The 23,321-nt window shown below is 40.6% G+C and overlaps 1 pseudogene; it reads left to right on the top strand.

Moving 5' to 3' along the window:
* Positions 1 to 13,076: 13,076 nt before the first annotated feature.
* LOC147620660 (uncharacterized) lies at positions 13,077 to 13,706 on the top strand (annotated as a pseudogene).
* Positions 13,707 to 23,321: the final 9,615 nt, after the last annotated feature.

Here is a 23,321-nt window from a genome sequence, read left to right as displayed (position 1 = left end):
CACTGAAGTTTTTCCGTCTTTCCATGATTTGAGTTTGACACATTTTTCTATAGAAGGCATTAAGAATTTTGAGATGAGGAGATAAAAGAAGCTTGTAGGCTAAGTCACCTACTTTCATATTGAATTCAGATATAAGTGTCACAATATCTGGGGGATAACTTCTTATACTCCCCAAGAGATAAAGAACTTCTTTTGGGCCGTACTCGAATGAAAACCAAAACCTTGGTATCCAAAACACCGATTCTCACTTCTGAACTCATTGTTCTAAATCCTTAAAACAGGTGGGACACTTGAGAAGTATTCTAGGGAAAGGGTCTTCCTTTTCTAAACAGAAACTTTATTTTATTTTAGAGAGGAAATAATTATAAGATCGGAAAGGGAGATTCTTACTCCTGTATACCTCAAAGGCTGGGGAGGAATCTTACATTCTACCCCACTTAAAAAGTGCGAGATGTTCTCATCTCGCAAGGTAGAGGACAGCTCTTTTTCTTAAGATCCAATTTTATTCTGGGGTTCCTTATATTCTGGTCAATCCAACAGAACATTGGGATAAATATCCCTTATATAGAACTCATCATTAAATAACAATTCATTCAGATCATATCATTCATATCTTTAACATGATAATGGTCCATTAGACCGAAAAGTTTTCTTCGGAACATTCCTCCACGGAAATTTCAGTCAAGCAAGTTCTCAATTTGACATCCCTTACTTGATCTACCGGTCAAGTATTAACAGTAGCAATCTGACAGCCCAACCCACTAATCTCATAGTGATTTGCTAAATTCATTATCATCGTTCTAGTTATGAATATCATCACAGGGACTCGTCCCATTCCCCCTCATTGTGGTTTCATTATATTTCAACTAATTTTTAAAAATCATCATTTTTCAATCAGAATTTTCAATCAGAATCCAAATCAATTCATCAATTCTCAAACAGAATTAAAAATCATATCAATCACATTCGAAATCATCATCTGGATAGCATTAACGCTTATAATTTCAAGTCTTAGATTTACTCGTATATACTGTCAGTAAAGAGCTGCAGTATACTCTCGGTATATACAGGTAGTCATGGCCCTTGGAATTATAAGGTAAATACTATCATGTCTAGGCCTCAAGCAAGTCAGGGATTCTATATAATTGCGATACTTCCATCTGAAGACCCAATTACCAAAATTACGAATTTCAGTTTGAATATCAAATTGTATGAATTATCTCACACAATCATAACCTTTTTGTGTTTCTTGATAAATTTTTGACATATTTGTCTTCTCAGTTGATCTTTATTAACTAAAGGCTCTGATACCAACTGTAAGATCCCCCTGTTCCCACCGAGCAACGGATTCGGGATACTGGCAGCAGAAGTAGCGCTTCTCGCGCGGGACAGGGGTCCCACACTCGGGGCTTCGCCCACGGATATCCGGTTAAGAGACTAATCCGTTGGTTGTTCCAAAACCGAACCCGGAAAAACTTCCTTTATCGGAAAGCACGGGCGATTCCACCAGGATAACTTTTTACTCTAACGTAGTCAAGATAATTTCTGATCGAGATGATCCAATTACATCTATAAGATACTTAGTCAGATCAAGGAAGAACTTGCACTTGGATCATTGGGATCAACGCTTTTTTCCCCATTCAAGAGGCACAGCCGTTGATTCCTATCCATAGAACAGTTACTGTCCGAGATTTATTTTTTCTATCGTAAAAACAAAAGTTTGAGTCTCGATTTACGGATCCATCATCAGTCCAGCCTAACCCCATCCGATCCCATGGGTTAGCCAACCGCCCAACCACTGTAGTGATGGGATCCCATTAAGAATTTGGTTAGGTTTTGTCCCGAGTACCAAGGAAAAGAGTTCCAAGGCCCCCTAGCCGGATGTTCATGCAAAATAAAACTAGTCACACCACTCACACACCCAATATGAAATTACCTTTTTCAACCAGATTCAACCAGTTTAAAACAATCCTTTAATAAAACCATAGTATCACTGATCACAATCTTCCAATTTATCCAATTGATTTTTAATTTCCCATCAATCCTTCATCAGAGTATCTATGGCATCATTGGCAACTAGAACGCTCCGGGGCCGTTTCAATAGTTTCTAGCCCTTAATACTCGGCAATATAATCACTTATCAAGATGGACTCTGTGACTTTATAGAACAGTATGAGCGCTCACTTTTTCCTCACCTAGGAACTTCTGTAGCGCAAACCAAATGGCGGACCTATCAAAACATAACTAGGGTAACACCCTGGGGTCAGCAGCACTTTCGTAACAATGTCCGCTTGGCCATGGTTATTGAAGCTTTGGGTTTGGGTCCCCGATACTACTGTGTCATGAGATCAAGACATCTTGGGTTTTTTGAGCGGGTCTTCTTATTGGCGTGTTTTCTTCCTCATGAGAAGATATGCCTTTACCCCGTTTTTGACTTGTCTCTCAGAGGTCCTTTTGTTAGATCACCTCATACCACTGAGATAGGTGCGGCAATAACCAGCAAAATCATTCCCATAGATGAGTTACCCTATACTTGTGCAGCTTGTGAGTGCTGCTTTTGTGACCATATGATGGACGGGCTTATGGAAGTATAAAGAGTTCTTCTATCTTTACTATATAAGTTCCGAGAATGAATAAAGTTTAAATCTTGTTCTTATTTTGAATCTTTCTCTCTTTAAGACTTTTCTTGGTGGTTAATCTTGATTAAAATTTTTCTCTAAGTCTCATATTCGTGCATCTTGCGAATTTATCACAAGTTGCGAGATGAGGACATCTCGCGTTTTTTTAAGTGGGGTAGAATGTAAGATTCCTCCCCCAACCCCCTTTTTGATGTCTAGTATCTTCCCGTGTAATCAATCCCTCTTCACAAATATAAAGACCTTATTTCTAACTGTTTTAAACTAGAGAGAGAAAATATTCTAGAGAGAGAATATTCAGATTTTGATTATTTTTGGATAGAAAAATATCTCATATAATTAAGATGAATTTCCCTGAAACAGAAATTCAAAAAGAATTTTCAAATGTGCAATTGGAATTAATTGGAAATAGGTATAAAGAACCTTAGTCTAAGGGTCTAGATTTTCAGAAATCTTTAGACTATGGTCCAATTAAGGTTCCTATGGGCCAATAGCATCAATACATGTGTAGGGAGGAGATAAATCCAATTTGTAAAAAGAAGATACCCAAAAATGAGTAAATGCTCACATAAGGTGAAGAGTTGAAAATGTACAAGGTTTATTAGTAAAAAACTATGAGCAATATTAAAAATATGAGATATTTTGGGTATCCAAAAATGAGTAAATGCTCACATAAGATGAAGAGTTGAAAATGTACAAGGTTTATTAGTAAAAAAAACACATATGTAAGGAAGGGGAGTTCTTTAAAGGAGATGCATATTTCACATAAGATGAAGAGTTGAAAATGTACAAGGTTTATTAGTAAATAAACACATATGTAAGGAAGGGGAGTTCTTTAAAGGAGGTGCATATTTTACATAAGATGAAGAGTTGAAAATGTACAAGGTTTATTAGTAAAAAAACTATGACACATATGTAAGGAAGAGGAGTTCTTTAAAGGAGGTGCATATTTCACATAAGATGAAGAGTTGAAAATGTACAAGGTTTATTAGTAAAAAACTATGAGCAATAAAATTTTGACACATATGTAAGGAAGGGGAATTCTTTAAAGGAGGTGCATATTTCACATGCTTGAATGAGTTTTAAACTCAAAAATAATGTGATATTTTTATCTCTCATCTCTCTTGAACCAAACCAAATCAAAATGAAACCAAACCGAATCAAAAAGTAACCAAACTAGGTCCAAATCTAGTCCAAATTCAACCAAACTGACTTGGAAAATTCTAGAATCAGTTTGTTTAATGAGGAGCTCAATTTTTCCTATAAATAGAAGCCTCCCCTTGTTGAAAAAAATATAGTGTCTTATGCATTGTTACTCTACTCCTCCTAAGCCAAGAATTGTGAATTCTTTAATAATTCACTAGTTTTTGATACTTCTCTCTTTCTTCAATCCCCATTGGTGGCTCCATCAACATACTAAACCAATTGATTGGTTGGGGGCCTCTACCGTGAATAAAGAATCAAGCAAATCATAAGGTAAGTATATTGAATTTTGATCTTTTCTATAATTTCTCAATGATTCTCTCTTCTCAACCCCTCTCAAGCTTGAGAAGCTTAATTGGTATGGTTTTTTAAATGCTATGAAGTTAATTGGTGAGTAGTAGTGAAGAGTTACATAATTTAATAAATGCTATTGAAGTTAATTTTCATTTATGTTTAAATTCTAATGGTTTTTATGTAATTTCTCTCTCTCACTCAAGAAATGGTCATACTCATGACCCATTCTCAATCCAAATGAAGCTTTTCATAAAGCTTTTCCTTAATCCAAGATTAAGCTATGCTTGAGGCCAAATTAATGGCTTTTTTCTATACTTTTAGTTTATGTTTATCGATGATTCAATCCATTATGGATTGATGATCCAATTAGAGACCATTCTAATTATTTCCTTAATGATAAGCTTTATCCCTTAGAAAAAATTGAGACTTATCAGTCATAGTAGCGGAGCTATGGCAAAATTTTTATAGAAATTACGCATAAAATAATTTCATTCAAAGCATAAAAAGAGGACTTCCTACCATATTCTAGAGACTATCATCCTAGATTAATTAAAAGAAATTTATAAGGCATGGAGATGTGGATGTTTGCATGTAGATGTAGATGTATGGATGTAAGTGTGAATGTGGAGGTGGATGTATGCATGGAGATGTGGATGTATGCATGTAGAAGTAGATGTATAGATGTGGATGTGAATGTGGAGGTGGATGTATGCATGTAGATGTAGATGTATAGATATAGATGTGGATGTGGATGTGGATGGATGCATGTAGATGTAGATGTATAGATGTAGATGTGAATGGAGATGTGGATGTATGCATGTAGATGTAGATGTATAGATATAGATGTGGATGTGGAGGTGGATGGATGCATGTAGATGTAGATGTATAGATGTAGATGTGAATGGAGATGTGGATGTATGCATGTAGATGTAGATGTATAGATGTAGATGTGGATGTGGAGGTGGATGGATGCATGTAGATGTAGATGTATAGATTTAGATGTGAATGGAGATGTGGATGTATGCATGTAGATGTAGATGTATAGATGTGGATGTGGATGTGGAGGTGGATGTATGCATGTAGATGTAGATGTATAGATTTAGATGTGAATGGAGATGTGGATGTATGCATGTAGATGTAGATGTATAGATGTGGATGTGGATGTGGAGGTGGATGTATGCATGTAGATGTAGATGTGGAGGTGGATGTATGCATGTAGATGTAGATGTATAGATGTGGATGTGAATGTGGAGGTGGATGTATGCATGTAGATGTAGATGTATGGAGGTGAATGTGAATGTGGATGTGGATGTATGCATAGAGATGTGGATGTATGCATGTAGATGTGAATGTACGCATATAGATGTGGATGTATGGATGTGAATGTGCATGTAGATGTGGATGTGCATGTAGATGTGGATGGATGCATGAATGTGCATGTAGATGTGGATGTGAAAATAGATGTATGGATGTAGATGTGGATGTATGGATGTGAATATATGATATGTGATGTGAAGGAATCTGAAGTGATGAGATGGAAAATGATGTGATGGGATGAGTATACATATAAATGGAATATGGAATAAGTAATGTAGATTGATGAGGGATAATGTGGAAAAATAAAAGTTAAAATAGAAATTGTATTGTAAACTGTTTGTAAATGCTGTTTGTAAATGACTGTTTTATGTCAAGAATGCTGGGGGAGCATTTTGACCGTCTTGTGATTAAGGTCGTGGACCTAACTGATAAAGTTGCAACTGCTGTGATGACGGAGAGTCAATGAAGGACGTCTCGCGTAGCAAGGTCGGCCGAGGTCTTGACCAGCCTCGGTGCGATTAAAATGGTGAGCTTCCGGTACGGTGGATGAGGGGCCAAGGAAGCGGCCTATGAGTGAAGCGCTAGGTCACCTGCGAAGGATCCTAGAGGGTGCTGACCATACGATGCTCGGGCTCTGGGTCGCCTAGGATACCCACGTGTGCATCGAGGAAGATATTGGAACAGAGTTGGAGTTGTTTTCTGAAATCGAGCATGGATCTAGTTGATTAACCTTGCTGGTCTTCAATGGATGAGTCCATGGCTCTTTATATGGATCTGTTGGTTGATCTTGCTGATCTTCAACGAGAGTCCATCTTGATAAGTGATTATATTGCCGAGTATTAAGGGCTAGGAACAATCGAAACGGCCCCGGAGCGTTCTAGTTGCCAATGATGCCATAGATACTCTGATGAAGGATTGATGGGAAATTAAAAATCAATTGGATAAATTGGAAGATTGTGATCAGTGATACTATGGTTTTATTAAAGGATTGTTTTAAACTGGTTGAATCTGGTTGAAAAAGGTAATTTCATATTGGGTGTGTGAGTGGTGTGACTAGTTTTATTTTGCATGAACATCCGGCTAGGGGGCCTTGGAACTCTTTTCCTTGGTACCCGGGACAAAACCTAACCAAATTCTTAATGGGATCCCATCACTATAGTGGTTGGGCGGTTGGCTAACCCATGGGATCGGATGGGGTTAGGCTGGACTGATGATGGATCCGTAAATCGAGACTCAAACTTTTGTTTTTACGATAGAAAAAATAAATCCCGGACAGTAACTGTTCTATGGATAGGAATCAACGGCTGTGCCTCTTGAATGGGGAAAAAAGCGTTGATCCCAATGATCCAAGTGCAAGTTCTTCCTTGATCTGACTAAGTATCTTATAGATGTAATTGGATCATCTCGATCAGAAATTATCTTGACTACGTTAGAGTAAAAAGTTATCCTGGTGGAATCGCCCGTGCTTTCCGGTAAAGGAAGTTTTTCCGGGTTCGGTTTTGGAACAACCAACGGATTAGTCTCTTAACCGGATATCCGTGGGCGAGGCCCCGAGTGTGGGACCCCTGTCCCGCGCGAGAAGCGCTACTTCTGCTGCCAGTACCCCGAATCCGTTGCTCGGTGGGAACAGGGGGATCTTACAATAGTAATTGTTCTATGGATAGGAATCAACGGCTGTGCCTCTTGATGGAGAAAAAAGCGTTGATCCCAATGATCCAAGTGCAAGTTTCTTCCTTGATCTGACCAAGTACCGTTAGAGGTGCAATCGGATCAGTTTGATCAGTAATGATCTTGACTACGTTAGAGTAAGGAGTTATCCTGGTGGAATCGCCCGTGCTTTTTGGGTAAAGGAAGTTTTTCCGGTTTTGGTTTTGGATAAATCGACATATTAGTCTCTTGTCCAGATATCCGTGGGCGAGGCCCCGAGTGTGAGACCCCTGCCCCGCGCATGATGTGCTACTTCCGCTGCTAGTACCCCGATCCGTTGCGCGGTGGAGACCAGGATCTTACATGGTTGATATGATTTTTAAATTTTGGTTGAGAATTGATGAGTTGATTTAGATTCTGATTGAAAAATGATGATCCCTAAAATTTGGTTGAAATGTAATAAGCTGAGCAAAACCACAATGAGGGATGAATGGAACGAGTCCCTGTGATGATGCTCTTAACTGGAATGACGTTAATGACTTCAACCAATCACTATGAGATTAGTGGATTGTGCTGGTAGATTGCTACTATTAACTTTTGTCCAGTGGATCCAGTTAAGGGATGATAAATTAAAAATCTAAAAAATTGAAATCCCCATGGAGGACTATTCAGATGGAAAAAATTAGTCTGATGGATCATTATTGTGTTAAAGATATGAATGAGATATTCTGAATGAATTATTAACTGATAATGCGTTCTATATGAGTATCTTTATCTCTTTATTCTGTGGGGAACTGACCTATTTAGAGAACCCCAGAATCAGTTGAATAAAAAATCAGACCGAATCATAAATAAAGAGACTTAACAAGAATTTTTGTATTGTAGGAACATGGATCGAGGTCGTCGTGGTAGAAATGTTAACCATCAACTTGATGAAGAAGAGCTTGACCTGGATGTTCGTAAAACTCTTCATAGTTCGTAGCCTGGACCTTTCAAGGGTTAAGGGGAAAACTTGGGCGAGGGTGTGGAGAAGTGGATTGAATCAATGGAAGAATACTTCGATGCCACTGGGTACAATGAGAAGAGCAAAATGGCTCTTGCAAGGCTGAAGATAGTGGAGACAGCTAGAGTGGCATGAAGAAACCACTGCGAGACAAACCGTCTCGACCGAAATACCCAAACCTGTACTGATCTTAGGACGAGGTTCTGTCCTCCCGGTTTTTTAGAAACAAAGATGAACGAATTCTTAGAGTTAACCCAGGGGAATAGAACTATTGAAGCATATCACCAAGCATTTGCCCTCCTCCTCAGATACTCGCCTCCGCGCTGGATGAAGAACAGCTGATGGCCAGGTTTATTTGGGGACTGAACGAACCTTTGAATATCCTGGTGAAGAATGCCAAGCCAGTTTCCATGGCCAAAGCAGTTCGAATGGCGAAGGATTTGCCAAAGCCTTTGATGCCAAAGTCCCGCCAAAGCCAGCACCATCACCTTTCAAAAGGTTTTTATTCCCAGAAGATGATTCCAACCTTTCTCCGCCTAAGAGATATCAGGGTTAAATCCAAGATATGTAAAGTTTCAGAATGGAAGAAATGTCCTTTTCCCGAAACTCAATCCCCTAGATTTCAACTTCAGAAGTTCCATCCTTGAACAAGAGAGTGAAATGCTATAATTGTCAAGGGTTTGGACATCACAGCATGGATTGCCCAACTCCTTTTGGATCAACGTTTTCAAGGCAAGAAAATTAGGGACCAAGATTCCACTCCAGCCCCTTCCATCCCAGAGTAATCAGGGTTCTATCTGCCAAAATCAGGAAAATCCCAGAGGTAGACTCTCTATCCAACCTGCAGTTTGAATCCAAAGTAATGCAAGACCTCCACCTCAGAATAGGGGAAGTCAAAGAGAGTTTTTCCCAAATCGACCGCCCACTTCCAAGGCAGTAACGCTGGAAGTGATTGAAGATGAAGAAGATGATGAAAGAGATCATACTCCACCTGCGAGATGAGGACATCTCGCATTTTTTAAGTGGGGTAGAATGTAAGATTCCTTCCTAGTCTCTCAGGATGTCGAGTGTCTTCCCCTGTAGTCAAATCCCTCTTCAGAAATATAAAAGATCTTGTTTCTACCTGCTATTTTGGCCTAGAGAGAGAAAATGTTCTAGAGAGAGATTATTCAGATTTTGGATATTTTTGGATGGAAAAATATCTCTTTGTATTTAAATAAGTTCCCCCGAAACAGAAGTTCAAAAAGATTTTCAGAAGGTGCATTAGAAATCAAATATAATCTGTTCATCAAGAGGCCTTATCCTAAGGGTCAAGATTTTTTTTGAAATTTTAAATTAAGGTTCCTATAGACCAATAGATTCATCCAAATGTAGGGAGGAGATAAATGGAAGAATAAAAGAAAAATCCCTCAAAAATGTAGGGAGGAGATAAATGGAAGAATAAAAGGAAAATCTCCCAAAAATGAGTAAATACTCACATAAGATGAAGAGTTGACTAAGGACAAGGTTAATAGTTAAAAAAGAGAGATATTTAGAAGAAATGATGCATTTTTGACACCTCAGTATGGGGGAATTCCCCTCATGAAGGAGGTGCCTATTTCACATCTGTGGGAGAGTTTTAAACTCCCAAATAATGAGATATTTTTATCTCTCCTCTGTTTTTATGATTTTTGTCTTCTCTAAAATGAATATGATATGCCTCATTGAAAAAAGGCATTCCCCTCTCTTCTTTAAATCCAACCACTCTTTATCCTAGATGAATGATTAATGGATAAAATCAAGTTTTTCATAATGTTTCTCTTAAATAAGTAGAAAATGTTTACATTAGAATGATTGAAATACTCTTGGTGAAACTCTAATTAATTTTAGAGAGTTAAAAATTGAAAAGTGGTCAGCCATAGAAAGGAGGTTATGGCAAAATTTTCTAAAATTGTGTAAAAAAAGTTTTACTTTTTTTAATTCAAAAAGAGTAATTCCCATCGTATATGTATTCTTAAAGTGTTATTTTTCATCCTAGGTATAGAAAAATGCATACTAAAAATAATTTATTAAAAAAGTGTTACTTTCTTTAGAATTAAATTCTACGCATAGAAGGAAGCATATTGAAATTGTTAATTTGATTATAAAAGTGTTATATTCATCATAAATGATTTTATGCATAAATGGATGCATAAAAGAAATTCTTTTATATTAAAAGAGTGATTTTCATCATAAATGATTGTATGCATAAAAGATAATTTTTATATTAAAAGTGTGATTTTCATCATAAATGATTTTTATGCATAAATGGATGCATAAAAGAAATTCTTTTATATTAAAAGACTAATTTTCATCATAAATGATTTGTATGCATAAACATATGCATAAAAGATTTTTTTTATATTAAAAGTGTGATTTTCATCATACATGGATTTTATGCATAAATTAGATGCATAAGAGAAATTCTTTTATTCTAAAAGTGTAATTCCTACTAAATTGGATTTATGCATGGAAAGATGCATAAAGAATTTATTTTAATCCAAAAGTGTTATTCTCATCAATTTTGATTTTATGCATAGAAATATGCATAAAGAAATCTATTTTTATTTCAAAAGAGTTATTTTCATCAATTTTGATTTTATGCATAAATAAATGCATAAAGAATTTTATTTTAATTCAAAAGAGTTATTTTCATCAATTTTGACTTTATGCATAAATAGATGCATAAAGAATTAGTGAACCAAATCTAGAGCAGGCCATCTTGCTGGCTGAAGCTTTTGCTCCTCCCCTGCTCGTGCTACAGCCTGCACGCACACCCCCTCCCCACCCTCGCGTCTGCTCCACCCACCAGCTCCGTCCTATCTGCCTTCCCGTCTGCTCCCCCGCCTCTGCTCATTCGCGCCAGCCCCCCCGCCACTGCTCTTTTGTGCCAGCCCCCCCTTAATCTGTCTCCTTCGTGCCCCTGCTCTCTCCCCTTCGTCCGTGACCTGCCCCCTCCACCTACCTTCGCCCTCTCCCCACCTTTTCGTGTTTCATCCGCCCCCCTGCCCTTTCGCCGCCTCTGTTTTAAGCCCCTCTTCCACAGCCCCCTCGCTCGCCCATTAGGCTTTCTCTTTCGCCAAGAGGAAGCGAGCCTCGTCGTCGCAGAGGTGGAACACCACCAGGCACATTCCACCATATGCCGTATAGTCGGCACTCGCCCCAGCAGAGGGGAGATCCGGGGTCTTCTCCAGGCCCGCCTTCTTGCAAATGTGGGCAAGATCCTGGACGTTCAGTTACTGGGCTGTAGACACTACCAAATTGAGTTTGAGTTAGCCAGAGTGTGACCCAGGTCCTAGCCATGAGTCCCCTTGACATCAGGGGCACTCGGGCCTTTTTCAGACCTTAGCAGCATGGCTTCGACCCAGCAGCAGCGGCCGAGCAAGGAGAGCACCTATTCCATGTCACAGTTTGCTTCCCTGGACTCCGCTGCAAGACGAGTACCTTCCGCTCCTTTCTAGGATAGGAGCATTGGTGGGCTCGGTGCTTGAGACTAGCCCCACAGCATCTTCAGTGGTGGCTAGAGCAGTTGGCCTGCCTTCGGTCAGGGTTTTGGTTCCTAACATCTCCTCCCTTCTGAAGGTCATTCAGCTACCTAGGATAGGGAGGGATGGATTGATCAGAGACTGGAGTTTTTGGGGCTCCCGAATCAGTGTTTTATATATGGGCAGGTTGGTCACCTGCTGGCCAAGGCCTGCCCTCGCAGGAGACCCCGACCTTCACAGCAACAGTAGGCCCCTGATGGCCCGCCCACAGATGCGGCTCGGCAGGCAGCCTCTAGGACACCTACTCAGCCCATAGAGACCTTGGATTGGAAGCCTTGATAGGGGCATCGTAGAGGGAGACAGCCATAGCAGCATGCCCAGAGATCGATGTAGCAAACAACCATAGCAGCATGCCCACCAGAGAGACTGATGTAGTAGCAATCACAGTCTCAGGGGTCTCCTCGTGGAGGGGAGCAAAGCTATTCCTCACAGTCTCAGCATCACTGGGTTCCAGTGAGGAATAGCTTTGCTCCCCTCCACGAGGAGACCCCAGCGCAGATGGAGGATCAGGAGATGCCAGCACCCCCTCCTTCGCCCCCACCCCCCACCCCCTCCCCCTTCCCCCCCTCCCGCCTCGCTTCCACCCTCACCTCCTCCCATTCCTGCCCCAGTTTTGTCCTCAGCGGCTCCTTCCCCACTCCCTTCTCCCCCCCTCCTCCCCCTCTGCTTGCCTCAGATCCTCGAGAGGCCCTGGCAGTACCCTGGCACTCACCTGCAGTCCCGTCGGGCACTGAGCACCAACCTTGCTCGTGCACCGCAGAGGAGACCTGCTATGCCGATTCGGGCTTCACGGATATCCTCTATTCGCAATCCACTGAGTAGTCTTGACACCAGACAGCGCTGGGAGGCTTTTGACTACTCCTCCACATTGCTTTTTGGAGTGGAGGGTCCCCATGAGCCAGCACCCATCAGAGTTCATGTGGTGATACCTCCGGTCCGAGGGGAGGAGGCACTTGATTCAGTGGTGGCCTTCTCCTTCCCTCTCTGTGGCACTAGCGACCGGGAGTGGACTCTGGATCTCGCTCTTAGCACTTTGAAGACTCAGGCAGTTGAGTTTTCTCACCATGTGAGCGATCTGGAGATGACAGACGTGATAGGCCGACTCTAGGAGCTGGCTCATTTCTTTGATACCAGGAGTGCGGATGCCTCAGGGATTCGACATTTGGTGGTTCGCATAGTGGCAAACCTAGCACGCAACCGTGGTTATGTATGGATACACGAGGTTGCTCTCTCAAAGCGGGAGGCAGTCCCATGGGACACAGCCACCACTGGTGCCTGATCCGAGATTCTTGCAGCACACCGGCCGGGTGGCAGATTCATAGCCGCTCGGATGGGGACTATTCTCCATCCAAGCTGCTTGTTTGCGAAGGCCCGCCGTATGGCTGAGATAGCCTCCACCTTAGCAGGTCATCCATGAGGATCATCTCATGGAATGTACAGGACCTTGGCAGTGCACACTATGTACGTTATCGTGGTTGCTTGAGGCAGGAGCTTTAGAGATGCCTAGTTGGGGGCAGTATTAATATTCTAATGATGTAGGAACACCATTTGAGTGAGAGCAGGATTCGGAGGTATGGTTCGGTGATGCCTGGTAGATGGGACACATTTTGGTCTGTAGGATTTGGCCCCTTGGGTGGGCAGGGAGGAGTATGTATGGTCATTGCGGATGTATGGCAGTAGGCCATTGTGGATCGCGGGGTCATTGTGCCTGGTAGAGCACAGTATGTTATTCTGAGGATGCACGATGAGCTCTTTGGCATGCTCAATGTCTATGCACCCAACCATGCTAGTGCCAGAGTAGAGTTCTAAACCCTTGTTACAGATGCATTGCTCGAGGCCGCACATTGGTGTGTCGGGGGAGATTTCAACATGCTTGAGGACTCGGCCGATAGGGTGGGAGGCAGTCATGTCACAGTGCACAGCACGGAGCTTGCAGCTTGGGAGCGATTTTGCATGACACTGCGGATCACTGATGCATGGCAGCATGAGGCTTTCTCCCACTCTCAGGATAGTCTTAGTTTCTCTCGATCGGATCGCCGGTAGGGAGGAGGGACTAATCTATCATGGATTGATCGCTTCTATGTGGACGACAGGTTTGAGGAGCGTGGGGGCTCCGTCACTGGCACCTCTTTTCCAGACCATTCGCTAGTTATTTTGACACTTGAGAAGAGGACACGGGAGACCAGCTTGCAGTTGAGGATCCCAGAGAGGATACTTTTAGAACTTAGTCTTTCTGAGGACATTGAGAGGATATGGCGTGATAGCTAGAGCTCTGACCTGGATGCAGCAGGCTAGTGTGCCAACTAAGGACTCATCAAGCTCAGCTCTTTTTTGCACACTGTAGCCTTGACACGGCTGGGAGAGACACGAGAGCGGGAGCGTCGCTTGTTGAGACGTAGCCTTGCTTCGCTCCAGCGCCTTCAAGAGCAACAGCCTACATGTGAGTGGGTGGCGTCCCAGCTGAGCTAGGCATGCCAGGAGGTTAGAGAGGCAGAGGAGCAAAGACATGAGTTCTACTATCATCTCCAGGCCTCTCAGTGTACATAGCTTGGTGATAGAGTGACTGGGGAGTTCTTTGAGATTACCCGACCCTGCCATGCTCGAGCAGGAGTACGCTAGCTCAGGAGGCAGGACAGATCTTTAGCCACTGTGCTTAGGGAGATTAGAGCCATTGCCACTGAGTTCTATAGAGACCTGCTTTCAGCAGAGCCAGCCCCACGAACGCATGTGATGCTTGCAGATAGACTCTATGGGCCCATGTGCAGAGGAGGGTCACAAATTGTATGCGCACATTTTTGGGTGAGCTTCTTTCAGAGGATGAGCTTGTTGAGGCTTTGAGGGTCCTTCTGCGCCATAGCTGCCCTAGGGAGGATGGATTGATGCCTGCCTTTTTTATGCGCTATTGGGACCTTTTGGGGCCAGGCCTCTGCAGGGGCTTTCAGTATGTTTTGGACACTGGGGTGATGCCATAGAGCTTTTTCGAGGGCTTGATCTTTCTTTTCCCCAAGGGGGAGGGAGTGTCAGATGATATTCGACATTGGAGACCTATTATGATCCTCAATAATACCTACAAGGTCCTGGCAAAGGCCTTGAGTTTGAGGATCTAGCCCTTCCTTGGGGAGCTGATTCATGCTACCTAGACAGGATTTGTCAAGGAGTGCAGTATCCTTGACCACATTTTCACCTTCTGGGAGGCGACGGCCCGAGCTAGATTTCTTGGTGAAGACCTGGTCGTGATGCTTCTTGACTTTGAGAAGGCATACGATAGAGTCGACTGGGGTTTCTTAGAGGGCACTATGCTTCGCCTGGGTTTTTAGCCAGTTTGGATTCGAGGAGTGGCGACTCTATATTACACAGCTCGTAGCCAAGTGTGCTGATGGTGGCAAGAGGATGGGGGGCGAGTTTTGAGTTGACCAGATAAGTCTGTCAGGGGTGCCCTCTCGCCCCTTTTCTTTTTCTCTTCTTTGTTGAGGCTATAAGCATGTATCTGACAGTAGAGGAGGTTGGTTTGAGAGGACTCCACCTCCTAGTCGGGGTGAGGACCTACTCGATTCTGAGTTTGCTGATGACACGGGATTGTTTTTGCATGGCCAAGAGGCCAATCTTCAGAGGGCAGAGCAGTCTACTACAAGTTTTTGGTGCAGCTTCGGGAGCATTGATCAATTGGCACAAGACAGTGGCCTTTTGGATCAGTAGCGCTCCTACTCCGGCATGGAGCCTAGACCCGGGTTTTAGATGGATTCCTCCTGGCACAGTAGTGCGGTATTTGGGTTGCCAGATTGGACTTGATTTCTCACCTGAGCAGCAGATCGCCCCACTTCTTCTGAGCATTCGGAAGAAGCTTTTGTATTGGAGTACAGCTCAGTTATCCTTGGCTGGGAGGGTGGTGGTGGACAAATCAGGTGCTTTTAGCGACCATGTGGTACATCACATCGTCTTGCTGGATCTTCTCGAGCTCATGCATCAGCCAGGTACAGAGGAGGCTGATCAAGAACTTCCTTTGGTCTAGGCGGGGTGGTCAGCTAGCCTGGGTTAAGGTTGCTTGGGTAGTTATTACTCTTCTGCTGGCCTAGGGGGGCTTGGGCATTATAGATCTAGTTGATCAGAGTAGAGCCTTATTGGGGAAGCTTATTATTCAGAGACTGCTTCCAGGTGTGCTGAGCCTTGGAAGAAGCTTCTTTTTTAGCGAGATTACAGGCTAGGGCTCCCCCAGCACAGGGGGCACTTGGGCACCAGATGGATAAGGAGAACAGGCCTCAGTAGAGGATGGGAGGACAGATTTGCCTTGAGCATCCTGTAAGCTTTGGGAGTTGCTGAGACCGGGGCTTTCTCAGAGACCTCCTACTTGTGATGAGGAGCGGGCTAGACAGCCGCTCATTTGGAGCCCCGCGGTACGCACAGAGCAGGGTCATATGCTGGGTTCTCGGCCACGTCTAGCCTGGGGACCATTGGCGAGACAGGCCTAGCACGCAGTTTTGGAGACTGGTAGGCCTTCTACAGTCTCCCAGAGGAGATCTAGGTGGAGAGGCTGAGTCACTTCAGAGGGGGGCTGATTATGAGGGATGACATTCAGGAGGCACTCACTGAGAAGTGGTTCACGCCTTTCGAGCTAGTGGCCCCACGGTGACATTCAGGAGGCACTCACTGAGGAGTGGTTCACGCCTTTCGAGCCAGCGGCCCCATGGTGGATGGGAGCCTTTACTCAGTTGGAGATCCTGATTGCTGTCATAGCTTGCGCTGAGGATGGTAGATGCCTCTACTATAAGATCCAGGATGAGGGCAGACTTTAGAGAGTGGAGGCAGAGTCGCCTTTGGTTGCAGAGTGTAGCTTTCAGAGGATACCGGTAGTGGGCCGCCGCTGCCCGAAAGTGGCATATTGGTCTAGACCCTGCAGATGTGGACTTTGATTAGCACATATGGGCATATGCTGCGTGCCCCTTGGCCCAGCTCTCCAGTGGGACCCTGGTGAGTACGAGTGGCATGATCCTTATGCATCCCCCGAGGCCACAGAGATCACCTTTTTACACATCTACTTAGGCATAACGACAACTTTAGTAGGAATAACACTTTTATAAAAATCCTTTTATGCATCTATTTAGGCATAAATTCAATTTTAAGGAAAATAACACTTTCGCATTAAAAATAAACCTTTTATGCATTTTACTATGCATAAATTCCATTTTAATGAGAATAACACTTTCAAAATAAAAATAAATCTTTTATGCATTTTACTATGCATAAATTCCAAATTAATGAGAATAACACTTTCAAAATAAAAAAAAATATTTTATGCATCTATCTATGCATGAATTCAATTTCAATGAAAATAATACTTTCGAAATTAAAAAAAATCTTTTATGCATCTTTCTATGCATAAAATCAAAATTGATGAAAATAACTCTTTTGAATTAAAAATAAAATTCTTTATGCATATATTTATGCATAAAGTCAAAATTGATGAAAATAACTCTTTTGAGTTAAAAATAAAATTCTTTATGTATTTATTTATGCATAAAATCAAAATTGATGAAAATAACTCTTTTGAAATAAAAATAGATTTCTTTATGCATCTTTCTATGCATAAAATCAAAATTGATGAAATAACTCTTTTGAATTTAAAATAAAATTCTTTATGCATCTATTTATTCATAAAGTCAAAAATGATGAAAATAACTCTTTTGAATTAAAAATAAAATTCTTTATGCATTTATTTATGCATAAAATCAAAATTGATGAAAATAACTTTTTTGAAATAAAAATAGATTTCTTTATGCAACTTTCTATGCATAAAATCAAATTGATGAGAATAACACTTTTGGATTAAAATAAGTTCTTTATGCATCTTTCCATGCATAAATCCAATTTAGTAGGAACTACATTTTTAGAATAAAAGAATTTCTCTTATGCATCTAATTTTTGCTTAAATCCATTTATGATAAAAATCACACTTTTAATATATATATAAAAATCTTTTATGCATATGTTTATGCATACAAATTATTTATGATGAAAATCACTCTTTTAATATAAAAGAATTTCTTTTATGCATCCATTTATGTATAAAAATCATTTATGATAAAAATCACACTTTTAATATAAAAATGCATATGTTTATGCATACAATCATTTATGATGAAAATCACTCTTTTAATATAAAAGAATTTCTTTTATGCATCCATTTATGCATAAAATCATTTATGATGAATATAACACTTTTATAATCAAATTAACAATTTCAATATGCTTCCTTCTATGCGTAGAATTTAATTCTAAAGAAAGTAACACTTTTTTAATAAATTATTTTTAGTATGCATTTTTCTATACCTAGGATGAAAAATAACACTTTAAGAATACATATACAATGGGAATTACTCTTTTTGAATTAAAAAAAGTAAAACTTATTTTACACAATTTTAGAAAATTTTGCCATAACCTCCTTTGTATGGTTGACCATTTTTCAATTTTTAACTCTCTAAAATCAATTAGAGTTTCACCAAGAGTATTTCAATCATTCTAATGTAAACATTTTCTACTTATTTAAGAGAAACATTATGAAAAACTTGATTTTATCCATTAATCATTCATCTAGGATAAAGAATGGTTGGATTTACTAAAGAAGAGAGGGGAATGCCTTTTTTCAATGAGGCATAACATCATATTCATTTTTGAGAAGACAAAAATCATAAAAACCATAAAATGAAATAGAAAAGAGAAGAATCTCCAACTTACAAGGAGAATTTGAGAGCTTTCCTTTGGCTTGATGGTTTGAGGGATCTACTCTTGTTTGAAACAAGAATGGCCACCAATCTTTAGAAGAGGGAAAGGTCAAAAACTAGTGAATTATAAGTAAATTCACAGTTTTTTGCTCTTGGGAGAAGTAGGGTAACAGTGCAAAAAAACACTATTAAGTTTTAATAAAGGGGGAGGCTTCTATTTATAGGAAAAAGTGAGCCTCTAACCAAGCAAACCAATTCTAGAAATTTCCAGATCAGTTTGCTCAATTTTTGACCATTTTTGGGTCAGTTTAGTCCACTTTTTGGATCTAGTTGAAACAAGAGAGAGGAGAGATAAAAATATCTCATTATTTGGGAGTTTAAAACTCTCCCACACATGTGAAATAGATGCCTCCTTCATGAGGGAAATTCCCCCATACTGAGGTGTCAGAAATGCATCATTTCTTCTAAATATCTCTCTTTTTTAACTATTAACCTTGTCCTTAGTCAACTCTTCATCTTATGTGAGTATTTACTCATTTTTGGGAGATTTTCCTTTTATTCTTCCATTTATCTCCTCCCTGCATTTGGATGAATCTTATTGGTCCATAGGAATCTTAATTTAAAATAAATAAAAAATCTTAACCCCTAGGATAAGGCCTCTTGAACAGATTATACTTGATTTCTAATGCACCTTTTGAAAATCTTTTTGAACTTCTGTTTCGAGGGAACTTATTGAAATACAAAGAGATATTTTTCCATCCAAAAATATCCAAAATCTGAATAACCTCTCTCTAGAATATTTTCTCTCTCTGGGTCAAAACAGGTAGAAAACAAGATCTTTTATATTTCTGAAGAGGGATTTGACTACAAGGGAAGATACTAGACATCCTGAGAGGCTGGGGAGGAATCTTACAAAATTGCTTAAAATTTTAAAGTAAATCTGGGAAATAATGTTTTCACTTGTTAGATTATGTTTGAAATAAACTTCATAAATTGAAAACTCATAAATTGAATTGGATTTTTAGATGGATACCCCAAATCTGTCTAGCATTCTTGGACTCTCCCAGAGTCAGGATATGATCGCCTTTGCCTTCGAGAATTTCATCAACTCCACTATAACCCGAGAAAGCAGAGTGAGACTCGCTTGTCACTTTGAGGATCTATACTTTCCCCATCCAATAGAGTGATGTCAGCATATGTGGTTCTCTGGAGGCAAAGTATTAACATCAATACCAATCAACATCAGAGACTCGGACAGAATATCTTGCTAGCCCTTATCTTAATAAGGCTAGGAGTTATTCATTATGTCCAACTCTATAATCATTCACCCTGAAATTTTAAAAATTCTTGTCGTATTTTTAGACTTCTTAGCCGCTTTATTTCTAGGAGAAAAATTACAGCACCATTATCAGTAGATGATGAATCGTGTATATCATAGCATGTCTCCATTGCAATATCGCCTTTTTATACGTATACGATTGAGGCGATGACTTTTGGAGCCGAGACACTCTATGTATATATCAAAAACTTTTGATAATAAATGATGTTTTGCAAAAGATTCCAAATTATTTTCGTGGTTGTGAATATTAATAAAATTATGAGAGTGAATCTTGTTTTCAAGAATTATGATGGAATATTTATTTTCTTAAGAAATAAATCTCAAAAATTAAATAGTCACTAATCTGATGACAAAGTTAGGTTGACAAAAAATGTCATTTTGTCATAAATTTCATGAGGCACGTGGCCCGTGGTAGGTAGCCGAATCCTCTTACCGATGATGAACATTTAGATCCGGATGTCCGTAAAGCCCTGCACCAATCCCAACCTGGTCCCTTCAAGGGTGAAGTGGAACAGTTATTAGGAGAAGTAGTGGAAAAATGGATTGAGGCAATGGAAGAGTATTTTGATGTAATCAGTTATAATGAGAGGAGCAAGATGGCTCTCGCCAGATTGAAAATTATGAAAACGGCCAGGGTCGCATGGAGGAATTGCGAGACAAACCGTCTCGACCGAAATATCCAGACCTGGTTAGATCTTAAAGCTTACCTCAAGAAGAGGTTCTGTCCTCTGGGCTTTGTGGAAACCAAAATGAATGAGTTCTTGGAACTAAAGCAAGATAGCCGGATGATTGAAGAATACCATCAGGCATTTGCCCTTCTCCTCAAATATTCTCCACTTTTGGATAAAGAGCAACTGATGGCCAAATTCATTCGAGGGATGAACAAACCATTGGACACTTTAGTGAAAAATACCAAACCAGTATCAATGGCAGAAGCTGTCAGAATGGCAAAGGACTTTGCCAAAGCATTTGTTGTTAAGGTCCCGCAAAAGCCTACACCCTCAAACTTTAAAAGCTTCCAAACCTCCGGAAGTGCTCTGGGCTTCATGGAAACCAAAATGAATGAGTTCTTGGAACTAAAGCAAGATAGTCGGATGATTGAAGAATACCATCAAGCATTTGCCCTTCTCAAATATTCTCCACTTTTGGATGAAGAGCAACTGATGGCCAAATTCATTCCAGGGATGAACAAACCATTGGACACTTTAGTGAAAAATGCCAAACCAGTATCAATGGGTGGCAGAAGCTGTCAGAATGGCAAAGGACTTTACCGAAGCATTTGTTGTTAAGGTCCCGCAAAAGCCTACACCCTCAAACTTTAAAAGCTTCCAAACCTTCAGAAATGCTTCAAGCTTCCAAACCTCCGGAAGTGCTTCAAACTTCCCACCCCAAAGAGGCAACAAGGCTCTAACTAGAATCAAGATACTAGGAGATTTAGAAGTGAAGGAAGACCCTTCCTTCAGAACACTTTCTCAGGAGCCCCACTTTTTCAAGGATTTAGAGGGATGAGCTTAGAAGTGAGAATAGGTGTTTTGGGTGTCAGGGTTTCGGTCACCATCTTAAAGACTGCCCGACTCCTACCATGTCAAGAGGACAGGGAAATCAAGGACCCAGAGTGTAGAGACCATCAGTCAAATCTGGGTCCTTCTTGCCAAAATTAGGGCAATCCCAGGAGGACTCCATCTCAACCATTTGCCTCTGTTTTGAGTAGTCTCAGAACTCCCTCCCAGAAACTAGGGTAACCAAAGAGAAAGAGTTCTGCCCCAATCTGCAGAGCAGCCAAAGCAGTTTACGATAGCAGAAGTAGTGGAAGAGGAAAGAGGTTAGATTTATACTATGATTTAAAACCAAGCGCCAAATCGTCAATTCTCTATCATCCATACTCCTGCTGAGTATAAGGGTGAGCCATTTAAGCTTTTGATTGATTCAGGCAGTACTCATTCATTTATTTCCCCACGATGCTTGCGTAAGCTAGTCTTAGAACAGAAATCAAGGAAGCCTATGCAAGTTGAATTGGCCAATGGTGGGAAGATTATTTTCACTCACCATGAGACAAATCGTATTCAGTTTGATCTATATGGAAATGTAACTGACTGCCAGTTCAGAGTCTTACCTTGGGAAGTTTTTGACGGATCCTTGGAATGGATTGGCTCCACAAAAATCAAGGTGACATTCACTGTCACAATGGAACCATTTCCTTCTGTGACCTTCACGAGAACAAAGTTCAAGGAACTAGAATTTTTGGATCCCCAGAACTGCAATTAGTAAAAGCTTCTAGGTTACTGAAAGGTCTTAGAAAGAAGCAGCTCATTTATGTTGTGTCAAAATGCATCCGGTAGACACAAAGTTAAAGGCTAAAGGACCATAATGGTTAAGTGAGTATGATGATTTATTCCCAGCAGAGCTAGCTAAGATGCCTCCGATTCGAGAAGTAGATCATGAGATATAATTGACCCTTGAAGCTCATCCAGTAGCCCAGCACACACGTATAGAATGCCACTCCCTAAAGCCATTGAACTCAAGGAACAGCTTAGACAGCTATTAGAATAAGGGTTTGTAAGACCCAATGTTTCACCTTGGGGAGCGCTAGTTCTCTTTCAGAAAAAGAAGGATAATCCACATTATCCACTCATCCATCCACATCAATCCACATTACCCACACATCAATCCATATCATCCATACATCCATCCACATCAATCCACATTATCCACTCATCCATCCACATCAATCCACATTACCCACACATCAATCCATATCATCTATACATCTATCCACATCATCCACATTATCCACTCATCTATCCACATCAATCCACTCGTCAATCCACATTACCCACACATCAATCCACATTCATTTCAGAAGTATTCCCATTCTCATCTCATCACATCTTTTTCTAACTTATCACTTATTTTCTCATTTATCCTCATCAGATCACATCTACTTGCATCTACCCATACATCTCATCACTACACATACATTAACATCTATCCAGTTTACAACGCATCTTATCACATCCATTTCACATCACATCTCATTCATTCACATCTCGATTCACATGCTAACACATTCATTCACGCCCCTTATCATTCATTCACATCCCAATTCACATGTTATCACATTCATTCACATCCTATATCATTCATTTCAATCTTGATTCACATGTTATCACATTCATTCACATCCTATATCATTCATTTCAATCTTGATTCACATGACATCACATCTTATCTATTCATTCACATTTATCTGATTCGCATCACATCTATTTACTCTTCATTCTCATCACTTCTATTCTCATCACATCCATCCATCCATTCTTTCCCATCTGTGTGATTCGCATTACATCTCATCACATCTATTCACCTCACATTCTTGTCACTCCAATTCTCATCGCATCCATCCATCCATTCATTCCCATCTATTTGATTTGCATCACATCTTTTTACCTCTCATTCTCATCACATCCATCCATTCATTCTTTCCCATCTATCTGATTCGCATCCCATCTCATCACATATATTTACCTCTCATTCTCATCACTTCTATTCGCATCCCATCTCATCACATATATTTACCTCTCATTCTCATCACTTCTATTCTCA

The sequence above is a fragment of the Cibotium barometz genome, chromosome 31, assembly GCF_041138505.1.
Source record: "Cibotium barometz isolate CiBa-2024 chromosome 31, ASM4113850v1, whole genome shotgun sequence".
Classification (NCBI taxonomy): domain Eukaryota; kingdom Viridiplantae; phylum Streptophyta; class Polypodiopsida; order Cyatheales; family Cibotiaceae; genus Cibotium; species Cibotium barometz.
Note: the sequence above shows the minus strand (reverse complement) of the source record. Positions and strands in the feature narration are given on the sequence as shown.